Source organism: Silene latifolia, chromosome 8 (assembly GCF_048544455.1).
Source record: "Silene latifolia isolate original U9 population chromosome 8, ASM4854445v1, whole genome shotgun sequence".
NCBI classification, from domain to species: domain Eukaryota; kingdom Viridiplantae; phylum Streptophyta; class Magnoliopsida; order Caryophyllales; family Caryophyllaceae; genus Silene; species Silene latifolia.
In genome coordinates, this window is record NC_133533.1 from 45,185,033 (window position 1) to 45,191,485 (window position 6,453).

Here is a 6,453-nt window from a genome sequence, read left to right on the forward strand (position 1 = left end):
GACTACTCGTATGTGATAATCACATTTATTGTTTGAGTTATCGTTAACTCATCTTGTACTTTGTTACATCCAAATGGGTTGTCGAGACAATATTGAACCCCACTAAAGTGAACTGTATTAACATAGTATTTGCCCCTAGTTTCTTGTATGAGGTGACGTCTCTAAGTAACTAGATTGTGAGTCGATTGATGGCAAGTTCAAGTGCCATAGGATCATAAGAGATGACTAGTCGATCACATAGACAGACTGTAAGAGACCGCTTATAGAGTTCTGATAATTCATATAGCCTGGTCGTGGCAAGAGCTACTATAGTATTCTTTTGAGTCAATTCTTTGACTAGAGACTGTTCCTCCAAGTTGGCACAGTTTGTGAGTGACTTTAAATTATGTTCTACGATATTCGTAAATGAGGTCTAATGGGCATCTTTTGGGTCATGATGAGCTGTGGCTAAACAAAGGGAATAGTGCAATAGGAATTATCCATCCCCTTGTCAGGGTCATTTAAAATCTCAGGGCCACTCGAGGAGTAGTAAACTGAAACTGCGTGGCCATGCTCGGAAGGTATCTCCGGTAGATAATTCCGGTCAGATAGTTACTCTCCAGATCAAGGAAACCACTCTTTATATGATCATTTGCAAAAAGGACCTGTAAGACACCTTGCATTGAGTGGGACATTGTAATAGGACAAGAGAATTGGTGACGCACACTTGTCTCGGACAAGTGGGAGATTGTTGGAGTATGTGTCCTCGAAAATAGTGCTATCACATTATTAAAACTCATAATAAGAATACGTAAAGGGATGATTCATTTTTATATAGTCAACTGATCAACATTAATTAGTAATGATTGGCTAACTAGAGTTTGACATTACTGTCGTTTGACGGTGGTGATCAGTTGATCCCTCAAGGTCACACCTATAGGACAAATTCCCTTAATAGATAAATTGATTAATTGTACAACGATACAAGTTAATCAATTCCTTAAAATTGAACAATTCAATTTGTGAGAGAGAATATTTATATCTTATTGTAATTTGATTAAATAAGATTTATTTTAGTAATTGAAATACTTTATTACTAAAATCGATTATTGTTTGTGAAACAATTGAGATAAGAATGAATGGTTAATTATAATTACAATATGTTGGGAATTATAATTCTATAACCCAATTTATTTATGTGATCAAGAATCACTAGTCAATTTGTTGTATGTAATTTAATTAATTTATAAAATGATATTTATTTGATAAATATGCATTAAATTAATTAATAACATGTAACATATTATATGTGACATATTGTATGACAAATGATAAATTGACAAAATAAAATGGTAGTCCATTTTATATATATGGACCGAAATTGAGGGGTAGTAGTGGATTGTGGTTGATTTATTTTATGGGATAAAATATATATATATATACATATATATATATATATATATATATATATATATATATATATATATATAGATTTAGGATCCTATGAGAACCCTCTTCATATGAGAACCATGAGAACCTCATGTCCAGAACTTTTGTACTAAAGATTCAGAACCTCAATACCAAAAATTTAGAACTTTTGTACGAAAGATTCAGTGGATTCGAGTCAATTATTTTTCATCTTTATTCCTAACACACCTATCTTAAACACAAAAACAAAAATGTAAATCATATTAAAACAATGTTCTCCTAAAATATAAAGAACGTGGAACTTGAAAATGGATAAAAGTTGTTCATGGTAGTACAGTAAGTGTACCGCACTACCGCCCTCAACAATAAAACATGAATTTGGGTTGACTTTTTTTATTTTTTCTAAATTATGCTACACTATTTATTTGCCTTTGGAAAATATAACTTTTCCCAACACTTGTTCGAAACAGTGGACTAAACTGGACTAGCTTTCGGAAATAAGATAAATAACATATAGAATAATTCAATTTATGATCATTTTCTGATATCATCAGTATGTCCTAATGATGTCTTGCGACCTTTTACATCTTCTCAACTATATTAAACACACAACTTCAATTTCACAAAAGCATAATTTATATAAACAATTAATTACATTTTACATCATCGTAAAACTCGTGTTCAGTGGACTTAACAAACGCACGAGCTGGCGACCCGTAAATTACATGTCTTGTGTCCCAAGTATTAGCAACGACCTCATTGAATTATTTTCAGTCAGATTCGTTTCCGTTACGATTGATTTCAAGAGAAAAAGAAAGGAGGACTGAATCACAATTTTCATGACAAGTGTTCTCAGTTGCGTCGCGTCTGAACTCTGAACCTTTGGAACAAAACTTATGAACCTTTAGTATAAAGGTTCTGAACCTTTAGTACAAAGGTTCTGAACCCGAGGTTCTCACGGTTCTCATGGGAAGGGGGTTCTCATAGGATCTTAACCCTATATATATATATATATATATATATATATATATATATATATATATATATATATATATATATAATCAAACCTAGTCTATCTAGCCTTACACACCTACTCTAACTAGTCTTACACATGCTATTTCTTGCGAAGAACAAAAGCTAAAGTAAGAGCCATGCATTGGCTTTGGGTGCCCTCCAAAACAGGCTCCCCTTAGTAAAAATAGAGAAATTATTTTCTCTATTTTGCTATTCATTCATCCATTCATTATTCACATGCATTGTTATCTCCTTCTCTCTCACTTCTCTCTAAACTAGTTTTAGAAAATCAAAAGATTGTTCATCCTAAATTCTAATCACAATATTAGATTATCAGTGTAGTAATAAGAATATTATTAGAATCATTTTAAGGTCACTAATTTACTTATCTAGTTAATATATAAATTAGTATTAAGGGTTTGTCTTGGTGCAATTGAAAGGAGGATCTCACAATATTGAGACTAGGAGGATCATCCTTATATTTTAAGCTCCAGAACAAGTAAGAAAGGAGTTCTTACTTGTGCCCTTAAAATCCAGTTTTCATATTGTAAGGAGCATTCTTCTTATCTTTGTTTTATTTTGTTATGCATGCATAAGATCATCACATTTAATTAATGAGTAATTAGATATAAAATTAAAGAGTTTAATTTTGAGGGTTTTATGTATCCTTTCACGTCGGTACCAAACAAAATGTTTAAGGCTTGTGTTTTCGATCGGTAGGTCGAAAACACGTGTCGATTTTGTGACTTAGGAAGTCGAGTCTAGAAGTTTAAGGGAGATGTGGGGGGGGGGGGGGGGTGGATTATGTGACTCATATTTGTGCACATTTAGTCCCCGAACTAGCCTAGTTTCTATGCTTTCTAGCACTTATTATGATCATTTCTTATATTTAGTTCCCTACTTTGCATATTCTTTGAGATTTTGTGTCCTTGGTAGAAGAGGATTGCTAGCCTTGCATTTATTGAGCAAAGTAGAGCTAAATGGAGTGCATCTAATGACCAAGCGTTAAAGAGGAGACCATTGCTAAAGGCCTAAGTGAATAAATGACGTAGAATGAGCAATGATGAAGACCCCCACGACCTCCCAATGATCCCCACGGATCCTTAGGCAGTCAAAGAAGAAGAAGAAGAGATGATCAAAGATCCGGGCGTCTCAAGCCTCAATCCGGGCGTCCCGAGCCCAGGTCGGGCGTCTTAAGCCTCAATCCGGGCGTCTCACCTTCAGGTCGAGCGGATCCCTGGGCAGCACGAGTTTGCTTCAATGTCAATCCGGACGGCTCTTTATGGTACTTGCAAAGCACTAATCTTCTTCTTACGAACTTAATCGTCATTTAAGCCCTTAGTTACCCTAATACTTGTACTTAATATAAACACCCCATTGTGTTAGGGGATTAATCACCAAGTTAGAATTTAGCATTAATCACGTTTAGACATTATTAATCAAGTTGTATTTACTTAATTTAATATTAATCAAATCTTAATTCCTCTTTAATAATTATTCAAGTGTTCTTAGTTTAGTTGGGTAATTTAAAGACAATTTGGGTTTATTGAAGACTTGACAACTCTTCATCATTCATCAAGTGTTCTTTTATTATTCTTTGCTTATTATTTGGATCATCCTTAAGTTGGTATAATTCCTTTTACCCTTGCTTAATTAATTATTGTTTACTCATTCATCATGTTTAACTTTGCTAATATGATTAACACCTTTATTAGCATGCTACCATAATCATGAGTGAGTAGTCTCCTAGCTAGGGTTAATGGGGGATTAGGGGAACTAAAACATGGGGGTAGCTCAATACTTAATCTAATATGTTTTCATAAGATTGTTTGCTTGTTGTAGTGTCAACTTATGCACATGTTATGCTTGATAAATTGCTTGATTTAAAACCTTGCATGCATACATCTCTTATCTATTCAACAAGACTTGTAAGATATAAACTAACTCGAGTCTTGTTAGACCATGCATAAATGTGAATAGGAAGAATTTAAGTTGACTTGTAGTTGTTGTACAGTCTTGACCGACTCGGCTCGGGGACCCAAATCTTCCTAGGAATTGTAAGACATAAACTAACTCGATTCCACTACAACAATAACTTACTTGCAACTACGTAAACATGCTTGTATGATCACCACCATGAATCTCCTATGAACCCATGACACCCTAGTGCCTTAATCTATTGTTTGCAAACCCCTACTTTACTTGCTTGTTTTACTTCCATTTCCTTACATTTCATTGTTAAGTAGTGTAGTTTGACACCTCAAATCTCAACCCAATTTGTGACACCCTAAGACATAGCTTTCTACAACCGATAACTTAATTCAATACCCGTCCTTTGGGATCCGACCTTTACTTACCACTCTACTAAGAGTAGTTTGTTTACCCTATAAATATTGTTTTGGTTGGTTAGCTTAGACGACAAAGTTTTGAGCCAAACCAAAAATGGCGCCGTTTCCGGAGACGATGTTCAATTGAATTGTTAACATTTGTTGTTTTTAGTTGTCTTTCTTAACCTTGGGGAAGTCAAATTCCTCAAGGTAGTTTTAATTATTTTCTAGTTTTTTGGTTTTTGCATGTCTAGGAGATCACAAGGTAGACTTTTGTCTATTGATCCTGAGATTGAAAGGACCTTGACCAATATTAAAAGAGTTTTTAGACGAACTTTAACAAGTTTGGGTATTGGAGAACTTGTGGACATTGGTATTGTCCAATCGGATAGTGTTGAGTTTACCAACCCTTTTGCAAGAGAAGGAGAGGAGAACCCAATTCAAAATCAACCACAAAATCAACCCACAATGCCTAAATTTTCATCTCATTCTGTACCAACCGAGGAGAACCTACCAAATGGTACTCCAACACCACCACACTTAACCGGTAATTTCATTGCCAAATCTGCATTCATACAATTAGTTGAGAGAAGTCAATTTGGAGGGATGCCTAGTGAAGATCCTGATCACCTACATATGGAGAATTTTGTGACTATCGTGATGCAATCTCTCAAACCGGAGTGACCCAAGACCAAATTCGATGGGTGTTATTTCCTTTTTCCTTGATCGGAACCACAAAGCAATGGTTAAAGAGCCTAGACAAGGCTACCCTTCGCATTGATTCATCAAAGAAGTTAGCACTTGCCTTCTACAAGAATTTCTATCGTCCAGAGAAGAATAACATGTTGAGAGCCCAAATCACCTGGTTCAAACAAAGGGATGAGGAATCATTATATGTAGCTTGGGAGAGATTTATGGATACTTTTCGCTCTTGTCCTCACCATGGACTTAGTGAATGGTTCCTTGTTCAATAGTTTTGGATTGACTTATATGAAGACTCACAAAATGTGCTTAATATGGGCTCCAGTGGGAGGTTCACCGAGGTTGATGACAACCAAACATGGGCTAAAATCGAAGAGATGGCGGTTTATAATTCCCAATATAGTAGGCCAAGAAAGGCCACTAGAGGAGGGAGGCATGAGGTGAATTCCATCACACAATTGGGTGCTCAACTAAGTGCTCATATCGACACCATAAAGTTGAAGTTTGAAAAAGCCATGGCCAAGCTTGATTAAGCTTCCAAATCACCCAAACAACATGTCAATGCTATGATGGCAACTTCCTCAATCCCAAATGGAGTGTATGAAAGTTGTGGAACCTTGGGACATGATCAAAACGAATGTAGATGAACAAGTGAATGCTTTCCAAACATTAAAAAATGGTACACCTTATTCCAACTACTACAATGAGAATGCCAAATTCCATCCAAATCTTTCATACAAGAGCCAAAATGTTAAAAACCCTCAACCCACATATACACCTCCTCCAATGAGAAATCCTACTCAAATACCATACTACAATCAACCCAATGACCAAGCTTTTGATGTTCAAAAAGCGGTCCTCCAAATGCAAAAGAGCCAACAAGATTTATTTTCTCAAATACAAAGGGATAGTCAAGCCAAAGAGACTCCCATCAACAATATCCTTGCTCACACCAAAATTTTGGAGACTCAATTGTCTCAATTGGCCTATTCTAGCTCCCAAA

General features: G+C 35.4%; 1 non-coding gene across 1 annotated transcript; it reads right to left on the minus strand.

The window, feature by feature from the left end:
• Positions 1-5,590: 5,590 nt before the first annotated feature.
• Positions 5,591-5,697, minus strand: LOC141597917 (small nucleolar RNA R71). The gene has a single exon (XR_012523127.1). It is a non-coding gene; the product is annotated as a small nucleolar RNA R71 (small nucleolar RNA).
• Positions 5,698-6,453: the final 756 nt, after the last annotated feature.